Source organism: Humulus lupulus, chromosome 9, assembly GCF_963169125.1.
Source record: "Humulus lupulus chromosome 9, drHumLupu1.1, whole genome shotgun sequence".
Classification (NCBI taxonomy): Eukaryota; Viridiplantae; Streptophyta; class Magnoliopsida; order Rosales; family Cannabaceae; genus Humulus; species Humulus lupulus.
Genome location: NC_084801.1, coordinates 149,294,907 through 149,306,128, shown reverse-complemented (window position 1 = coordinate 149,306,128; position 11,222 = coordinate 149,294,907). Strand labels below are relative to the sequence as shown.

Sequence of the window (11,222 nt, the reverse complement as noted above, 5' to 3'; positions counted from 1 at the left end):
TATGAGAGAAAGGGAAACAGTCGGAGCAGGGGGAAGAATTTTAAGTGGCAAGCTCCTCCTCTTGGGACAATCCGAATAGACTATGATGCTTCTCTTGGAAGAGAGTCCATGGGATGTGGTTTAGGAGTTGTTGCTCGGGATCATGGAGGCAAAGTTATTGTTTCCCAATCGGTGTATAAACCTGGGATTTTCCCTGTGGAGTTGGCAGAGAGTTTAGCTATTCAGCTAGGTTTTCAGTTGGCTTGGAAACTGAGATTGCGTTCGTTCCAGCTTTCCTCTGCTAGTGCAGTAGTGATAAAAGCTTTGAACTATATAGATACAACTATTACTAATTGGTCTTCGGTCATAGACATTATTAAGGAGTCCCCTATGTTTACTTTGTGCAGTTCAATGTTTCATTCTTTTAGGGAAGCTAATATGGTAGCTCACATTATTTCTAAACTTGCTTGTACTAAATTTGTTTATAATTTATGGTTGGACTATGTCCCTGATTGTGCCTTTGCTTTGATTCAGGTAGAGTTGCCTTAGCTGTTGTTTCTTTCTTTGGTGGAATAAAAGTTTCCTTTTTAAAAACACCCATAAATTTTAGGTTATTTTTTTCGGTGCACCGATGCATCTCTCTTGTATTTTCGATATGTAGATAGTTATTGTTGACCCTCGATTTGGCCAACGACACGGAGTCAAGAATACGACAAGAAATGAGATAATACCCAAGAGTTTAATCTAATGGTAAAGAATAAACACAGACGATTTATAGTGGTTCGACCCCAGCGAATGGTAATGACCTACGTCCACTTAGTGCTATTATTAATATTGAATCTCAATGCCGTGATCAAAGAACTAGGGTTCTTGAGTTTCACAAACCTTGAGAGAATTACAACAAGACGATGGATAATTGCACTATATGCTCTCTCTCTCAGTATTCAGGAAAAAGATTAAAATGTCAAAAGTCCCTTCCTTGAGCTCTTTCATGCATATTTATAGGCTCAAGGGGGGTTACATGGGCCAATGGGCCTTAACTATCCTTAATATCCGTGTATCAAGGCAATAAAGATGAAATAATCAACGTAGTTATTACAAGATTACAATCTTTTAAAGGAATAAACCGAATCATACGACTAGCTTGGTTGTATCTAATCGTGAGGTTTGACGAAGTAATGTGTAGCTAGTCGATAATCGAACAACATCTCCTTATTTCGACTTTGCCACGTGTCAACCACGTCTGAGAAATATTTGTCACGTCATCAGTAGCCGTTTTTGGGTAAACAGTTATAATTTCAATTTTTTTATATGACGGTTTACATTATAATTATGTAAGACATCCTGCAAATTTTCGAAATTTTTTGAATAATTTACAGTGCCGAAAACACAGTCAAATAACTTGTTTCACAAGCATTAAAAAAAAAACATGTGTGTAACAAATTTTTGAACCATGTTTTTGACACTATAACTTATTCAGAATATTCTCAAAAATTTGCAAGATATCCTAAATAATTATCTAAGACATCTTATAAATTTTCAGAAAATTTCGAATAATTTACATTGTCGAAAACAGAGTTCAAATCGCTTAAACTATATGTTTGACACGGTAAATTATTCAAAATTTCTCGAAAATTTACAATATGTCTTAAATAACTACAGTGTACATAATCATATAAAAAAAATAGAATTATAACTATCTATGTGTCGAATACACAAATAATTTTGTCAATGGGTACACCTTTTTATTAGGTGCTCTATAAATTTTCCTAAAATTTATATCTGGTGATTTTTTTTTTCAATGTACGCAAAATCGCACTATGAGCATGAATAATTGTAAAGCATAAATATTGAATACAATTTAGATGGAATGTAAATTTTGAGTACAAATTTTTGTGTAATATATGTAGCATAATATCATACATATTATATGTTATCATAACATATTATATATGCTTGTCATGTCATGAATGTCAAATTTTGAATGTGTTCTTGTTTAATGCATAGAGTAAGTTCAACCACACTATAGAGTAAGTTCAACCACACTGCAAAACAGGGATATGGTGCTGCTTTCACACCAAATAATCATCCAATCACACTGTAAACTTAACAGCATTTTGGTATATAGCTATAGTGTTCCACCAATAATGTTAAGATACCTTGGCAACGACAAACTACTTTTTTTTTTATTTCTAATTTTTATATTAATATTTTATAAATTTATATATATATTATTTGTAGTATTTCATTGATAAAATAATAAAGAATATAATTATTGTGTAACTAGTAAAATTGTGATTGGAATTAAAATTTTACCATTTTGATGTATAATTTTATAGTTGGACTCACATAGTGTCGGTCAATTTTTAACGATTGAAGATTATATAAAAGTGAAAAATAAGGAAGGATGTTTGTGCTTGGTCCAAACTATTTATTATGAGACTACAACAGTACTCAGTGACACACACGGCAACAGTGTGTGAAGGGTATGCAACTAATGGTCGACAAAAGCTGCAGGTTGGCGTAGGAGATCGGTAGTAGTTTCAATCTCATCAGCACTTGCTTATTTTCCAATCGAACTTACAAAATTTAACATGTGACGTGTTTTATTTTAGTCCAATTAGCACACTAGCACGCAATTCGAGAGACTACATTTATATGTCGTTTGGAGTCTCTATCTTATACCACTAACACTGATGTTGATTACATATTTTTGTTTCTTTCTTAAAAGATTGATTGATACACAATAATACTAGGTACAGTTTGGGGAAAATAATCAACACGATAGACCCCAGTTTGGTTGGTGGTGGTTTGAATAAAGTGCTATAGGATTTACACCATGTTTGGCACAAGCAATTTTTGGAAGGATAGAGACAGTAAGAGAGAGAAAGGTGGGAGGAGAACAAAAATAATTGTTTGGTAAGAGTGGAAGAAAGAAAAAGAGTTAAAAAAAAAGACAAAAAAATATGTAAGAAAATTACATAAATACTCTTCAAATAATTTAAATATATATTTTATAATAGTTAGTTTAGTAGTTTTGAATTATAAAACTATTAAGAATACTAAAATGTAAAATATAAAGACAAGAAATTAACAGAGAAATAGAGAGATGAAAAGAGAGAGTTAAACTCTTGTGTTTTATTTCAATAGGGGAATGACCCCTATTTATACAGATACATAAGCCCTAAGGAAATCGGTAACTACTTTAAATACATTCAAGAATTAATGCTGATGTAATACTTTGGATAACCTAATGATTATTCATTATTATGAATATCCATATATATATAATATTTATAACACTCCCTCCTGGATGTTTATGAAAGTTGCCTCATTAAAAACCTTGCCAGAAAAACCCAGTAGGAAAAAAACTCGGCTAAGGGAGAAAGAGTGCAGTGTATATTTACTCCCTCTCATTTCGATCCTTAAATCGACGCATTCTATTTTTATGTACCATCTTCTTGAATGTTGATGTTTGAATTGACTTTGTAAATAAGTATGCTAGAATGTCGCTTGATCGAATTTGACGTATATCAAATCACCACTCTTTTGAAGATCATGTGTGAAGAAGAACTGCGGTGAAATGTATTTAGATTTATCTTTTTTAAGGTATTATCATTTTAGTTGAGCAATGCATGCTTCATTATCTTTATAGAGAATTGTTAGTATTTCTTTATCGGGTGATAATCTACATGTTCCTCAAATATGTTGTTTCGTTGATCTCAATCACACATTTTTCTCTTGCCTCATGAATTGCAAGTATCTCAACATGATTTAAAGTTGCCTCGTTAAAAACCTTGTCAGGAAAACTCAGTGGGACAAAACCTGAACTAAGGGAAAAAGAGTGCAACACGTATATATCTCCCTCTCATGCATATATTCAAGGTAACTTTCGCGATCAAATATCTCATATGATTTTCATCATAATATAAATCACCATAAATTTTCTATGATCACAAATTTACTATAACTCTTCTAGAGCATATGTGTAGAATGAAATATGAATATTTATCCAACATATTAAGTCAATCATGTATATAACCTTGTTCATTATCATATCATATAAAAAATGTTATAATATCCATCATATTTCTGGATATTCATTATCCATAACTATGTTCAATCCAAAATTTGAAATTTAAATATGATCACATGAATGAATATCTTCGATAATATCAATTTTTATTTGCAATAAAGATGGTACTTCGAGACCATATATTCGTTGCATTCTCATTACATGTTCTTTAATTTTTACATCATATGATCATATACACTATGATTCTTTATGCATACAAAGTTCTTCGCGACTTCTCTACTCATAATTTAATCTATAACAAAGAATATATTTAATAATTTTCAATCTACAATATGAAATAAGAAATCATTCTTCAATAATTTATAAAATAATCAGAAGCTCTTCAAGAGCCTTTTACAATGTATTATTTACAGATTCACATTATATAGACAATCATACTTGTAATTTCAAATAATTATTCACCTACATGTCTTTAATCCAGACAAACATCTTTATTGTATAATGCGCGCAACTTTGAATTTATATCTCTTAAGACATGTTAAATTCTTCTGGAATTTTTCCGGTAAGGCATATTTTAAATTCTCATATTACTAGGAACTCCAAATAAATAATTTGTATTGCAACGTTTATATGACACATATCAATTCTCATATATACTCCAGGCTATCATCAAATCTTGATTATATTTTCTCATAACAATATGTATATGCTTTTATTTAATCATTCTCTTGTCTATGCAAATTTTGTACAATAATTCATTTGTGTACAAATATACAAAATTCTCATTAGAATTACCTTTTCTTGTACAAATATTTATTTGTACCCCTACACGTTTTACTTCACTTTATGTGAGTAAATTTATACAGCCTGGATTGCGTCATATAATCTTGGCCAAAATTATATATACATCGATAATTCTTGACTCATTTAATATCATGATCCTTGTTATCTCATATTAGTTTATTGCATATGCAAATATTTTGTATTGTCGACAATAATTCATAATATGATAATTTCCTCCCATATTGACATAACTTAAAGGGATCTCATTATTTTCAACATCCTTGTCAAACATGTATATAATTTATAGGTACCTATATAACCACTTCAAGGGCTTTAATTATTATCAACTTTGTTATGTCTATAACTTCTTTAGGGAGTCTCTTCTGGAGCACCATTTTAATTTAATGCTCAAATTATCAATACTTTATAACATTAATGTATCTTCATGAGTGCATCTTACTTACAACATCTTCAGGACGAACCAAATGAATATTTGTTTTCATAATTTCTACTTTGTTTACTTACGCTTCAAGTGTTATTAGACTCATTCTTACTCAATTTAAATAATATTGATTTGCAGTTGGCATACATATATGTATGATTTTATCATTTTGAACTTCTAGTTCTTATGTTGTGCAATAATCATTTTTCAAAATATTTATCGATCCAACTGCATTTCTCTCCCCCTGATCGAGGGAATATTTTTTTTAAGAAATAATTTAACCTGTAGGGATTTTAAACTCATATATATTATTGGGTCATTGAACTTCTGGTTCAATAAATCACGATTATGAACTTATTTCATTTTCAAGAATGAGTCATATACATATGTATAGTTGAAAATATACAAGCTTATAATTCTTGTAAGTTCATGATCATACAATCTTATCACATCGATAAAAAATTATGCAATAAAAATCCAATAATGATTCAAGAATGCAAGGATAATATAATTAAACACTCATTATCGAAATAACATAATTTTTTCTCGTACATCTTGAACAAAATAAATAACTATATATCAAAATAATTTACATAGAAACAATAATTTTCAGAAGATATAAAAATTTCAAATTATAAATAATTATGAAAAATTTGAGAAATGAATGCACTAACATTCTAATGAGTGACACTTTTATAAATGATATATATGTAGTAAAAAATTTAACAATAAAATTGCACAAGTTAAAATATTTATAAACAAAACATCTGAAAACTAGTTGAAAAATATATATTTTTCTTTTAAAAATGCAAGATATTCAAATTTTTTTCACTTCCCATATACAAAAAAAAAAAATATATATATATATACATATTTTCTTGAGCACCATATAAGAATTAAAAAGAATCTTCTGATTCTTCATCTAAATTTAGGGAAATTTATACATTTTATTGCAGATGATTGATCAATGAATTAATGAACTTCAGGTTCACTATACTTTGTATTTCACTAAAATTTTCAACATATACATAACCACTATAAAAGTTTCATTTTTGTTTATACACTAGAGAATGAAATAATTTTAACATCCTTCAAAATATATAATAGCATTGATTCTTCATGAATCAGATTTCTCCATTTGATTTTTGTAATATATTATGTTCAACAACATTATATTTAACAATTTTCTCTATCAAATGGTATGCTTGCTTAAAAGCACAATTATTTTTCAAATATAAACAACTTCATTATTTATTCAAGTTAATACACAATGATAATAATCATGTTTGTTGTAGCGAAATAAGTATAATCATAATATGAATATATCACTTACTTTTCTTTCTCATTTTTTTCGAACAAGTGGTCAAATTTATTAATGAAATAAATCATTCCTTATTCTTATGACTTGATATATTATATAATTAAATGTACAAACGGTACATATAATAAGTCATTTTTGGCCACATTCACAATTATATAGAAATTGTACAACTGGTATATAAAATATGTTTAACTTTAGCTAGCAATTGTGTTCAGGTTTCATCAAGAACATTTTCAAATAATCTTTTTGACTTTATAACACTTTGAGGAATGTAATTATAAATTACATTTTGATCGACGACAAAGTTCACTATAATACTAATAATTAGATATTCACTTTTAGGAATGTGGAATGAATAATTGACATAAGTAACGAATCATTAACTTCAAGGAATAACATTGAAAATACCATACTTGCTTCTGGAAAGAAATATTGCATATATAATAGCATGACTAATAATATCCATACTCTTTAAAATGAAATTTACTTTCTATCATTCTCTTCAGGGAATAATATTTAAATGTACAACAAAATTGATATACATGTTAACTTCTTTATTGTACAATAAACACACATCCAAGTTGATATCAAAGGTAGTTACACCTGAATTAGTTTATTCTCTTCGTATTTGTTTTTCAATCTTATTTATCATTATTTCATATTTTAATGTTTTGATGCAATTTTCTTAAAACTTTTGGGACTTGAAAAATCTGTCACCAACTGCATCAATCATAATACATTTCAATATTTTTTTAATTGTGTTCTTAAATTTCATATAATTGACAAATATGTGAAATATTCACTTCAGGGAATTTTGCTAAAATATCACAATTCTTTAGCAATTATATTTCTTTTTCAATATTGTCAAAGAACACATATACCTTAATAAATAATTATAATGATGAATATCATTTTCAATTTGCATAATCTTCCGGATATATATTCAGGATAGATATATGCAAGATCTTATTAAGGATCTATAATAAATAATTTTTTTCTTCTCAATATGCCATGGGAGTTTACAATTTCTAATGGAAACATAATTATAAAATAAATACTATAGTGAAATCAATATCAATCATGTGAGATATATTAACACATATATAAATATAACCATATTTATGATAATAAGTTATTAAACCATCTCATACAATCACAATGGTGAAATAGCAACTCATATATATACAAGTCTTATCAAAATATACAATATGATAATGATATAAACTGTAACGTCCTGGATAACCAAGACCGTTACACTGTGTGTTTAAAACAGTGCAAGACTTGCTAACCAAGTCATTTAAATACAAATATGAACCTAAGCCATAAACAGGTTAGGTTTAAAAGATTTCAGTCATAAACAGATAATTTCTATTAAAATAAATGTTTAGTACATGGGATCCTAAAACATGGTTTAGAAGACATATTTACAAGATTTCCAAGTGTTATAAATAAACAAAGCCACTCTAATGGAAAAATACACTTTTTAGGTTTTCCGTCCCTGTATAATCCCTCGACTGTGGCGGCCGAGCAGCTGACAATGTACACCTCGCCCCCAGAGCTCTCCAACACATGGTTGAACCATCATACCCTTGCCTTTACCTGCACCACGTAGCACCCATGAGCCGAGACCCAACAAGAAAACCATAACATCATAGCATGATCAATATCAATAACCAAATAATTCATAAAGCATAACCAGATAATCAGCAGTCCATAACATTCACATAATCAGTGATAGCAATTGACAAATCAACAATCTATTATCCAGGTACTCAGCCTATCATATTCATCAAATTAACAACAATAGACATATCATACAATAACTAGGGTTGACGTCCATAGGCCGCACCCTCTGTTTAACCCACTGTCTTCGGCTCACTTAGGCCAAGCCCAGTGTTCAACCCACTGACTGGCTTGCTTAGGCCAAGCTCAGTGATTATTTAATTAACCTCAGCTACCAGTGGTCGAGCTGCGTCCTGTGTGCCAATATTAATCCCAGCACTCTTAGGTCGTTTATCTCATGTCCACATGGAATAATACCATCATATGACATTGAATACAAGTATAGGGAACTCTTAGTCCCAACATAGCCACATAACCGGGTGCAGTTTTCTTACCTTTAATTTCGAGTGCTTTAGTTACTACGAACGCTCCTCGAGCACGATCCCACTCCGAGCCTTGGCGTACACCTAGCCACAATCCATAAATGATACTTCAATGAGTTTGAATTCCAAAGGACAATCCCGAGACCAAACTCGCGCTCTCGGAACCCCAAGTTCCACCAAACGAGGTGGTGAACTCGTCCCCCGAGCCCCCAAGCGAAAACCCTAAGAAAATACCCAAAAACTGACTTCAGGAGGCTGAGGAGCGCTACAGCGCCACAAGGTGGGCACTACAGCGCTATAGGCGGAAACCCAAAACCCCCTAGAAAACACAACCTAGCGCTACAACACTAGTACCAGAAATGCAAATTTCTGGGCTTTCTTTCTTCGAACCTCCCCGAGCCAAAGCTCCAAAAATCCACTCCAAACCTCAACTAAACTCAAAATTGAACCTACAATACACTATAGCTCAACCAAAACACCCACATAACACCAAACCTTGACAAACAACTTCATCAAACACCAAAAATCAAACTTGAGCTCTAAAGCTCAAGAACACCATCTAAAACCAGAAACCCAGAAAACCCAGAACATTCAAAGACTAGAAATCATTACCTCAAAGAGAAATTCGACCCTAGCCTCTGGATGGTCCTTAACAACCACCAATTCTTCCTTTCCCTCCAGCAACCATCAAAAACAAACCTTTTTCCCTAAAACCCAGACTCAAAGTCTCAAGCCCAAAACACCTTAAAAATAAAATAAGAACTCAGAAATTCCAGAGGTTGAAGTTTGAATTCGTTACCTTGATGGCTGCTCAATGGGTCCCAAGTTGATCCTTGCTTGATTCTACACTCTAAGCTTCCATTCCCAAGTTTTCCTCTTCCAAAAATGGCAAAAACCTCAAGAGAGAGAGAGGGATAAGGGAAAGAGAGAAAAATAGAGAATGCTTATTCTGTTGCCTTTGTTTCTTTCTCCAATTTACAGCTTCAATGTTTCACAAAAGAGAGTGAAAGAAAGGGTGTACGTGAGGTGAGAGAGGGTGAGCTGAGAGTTCCTTTAGTTTCTAGTTTCTTCTCTTTTGTTTTCCTAAATTTATGAGTATATTACTTTTACAAAAGACCAAGCTGCCCCTCTAATTTAACTAATCCTCAAATGACTCCTAGGGGTAAAAAGGTCATTTCACTCCCAATTCTAACTAATTCCTCAAATGTTCGTATTAACCACCAATTAATCTCGTTATCCAATTAACTACCATTTATTTTTCCCAATGTTTAATAATTCCCAAATTATTCTCCAAATGCCCAAAATACCCACCAGGCTCCCCCAAGCCGGGTATAGATCTTCGCCGAGACTATTTTGCCATTCCGCTCACTAGGACCGTCTCGACCCATATGCTGCTAATATATCCACATAATAATGTGGTCTCAACAATTTATCACATACAATTACATTTATGCCCTCTACAGGCCAAAATTATAAATATGCCCTTATAAGCAAAACAAGGCCCACATGCATATTTAATACTCATAAACATGCACTTAATTATCTCCATATAATCATATAGTCATGCATGCCACACAATCATGCATTAAATCATTTATTCACATAAATATCAATAATGCCCTCCCGACACACTAATCAAGTCCCTTAAGTCTTATTAGTAATTTTGGGTCGTTACATAAACATACCTTCGCAACATAATATTTTTTTTTATCTCAATGAAATATGATTACTAGAGTTTTGATGATGATTTTTGATATCAACATATGATGGCGGCTAAAGATTGAATCATCAAGTTCAAATTCAAGGAATGATTATGGCTAGAGACCCGTGATAATATTTTGAACCTACAAACAATGGTAGTTAGAGAATCATGCTGATAACGTGTTATAAAACACTGAAATGTAAAATATAAAGAAAATAAATTGACAGAGAAATAGAGAGATGAAAAGAGAGAGTTAAACTCTTGTGTCTTATTTCAATAGGGGAAGGACCCCTATTTATACAGATACATAAGCCCTAAGGAAATCGGCAACTACTCTGAATATAATCAAGAATTAATGCTGATATAATACTTTGGGTAACCTAGTGATTCTTCATTATTATAGACATCCATATATATAATATTTATAACATTTTGAAATTAATCTTTCTATTTTAATCTCTTCACCATACCGAATAATATGAAAAAGTATATAACTTCTCTATTTTTTTTTCACTATTTATCCAACTTTCTATAATTCCAGCCATATATGTATAGCCTTAGGCTATCTCCAACATGCCTCAAATATGGTGATGCACTCATTGTTTTCTCTCCAACCCAACAATATTTGATTGGCATTTATGCATTGCTAGCTACAGTGCACTGCACTGTCTATATGCAGTGGCATTGTAGGTACGACATCCATATTTTTTATTATATTATATTTTATAGTGTTTAAATATATATTTATATATGTTATTATTTATGTTAATAAAGTTTAGAAATTGGTTTATTTTGTTTGGGTTAAATTGTGAATAAAAGTGTTATTAATTTTTTCTTAATTACAATTATAATTA

At 30.9% G+C, this 11,222-nt stretch overlaps 1 long non-coding RNA gene across 2 annotated transcripts; it reads right to left on the bottom strand.

Annotated features, from left to right (window-relative positions):
- Positions 1–7,862: 7,862 nt before the first annotated feature.
- On the bottom strand, positions 7,863–9,712 carry LOC133802143 (uncharacterized). Of its 2 annotated transcripts, none has more exons than XR_009877163.1 (3): positions 9,466–9,712; positions 8,679–8,750; positions 7,863–8,160 (listed from the first exon to the last, which is right to left on the bottom strand). It is a non-coding gene; the product is annotated as an uncharacterized LOC133802143 (long non-coding RNA). The 2 variants fall into 2 exon arrangements; XR_009877164.1 differs by lacking the exon at positions 9,466–9,712 and adding an exon at positions 9,279–9,372.
- Positions 9,713–11,222: the final 1,510 nt, after the last annotated feature.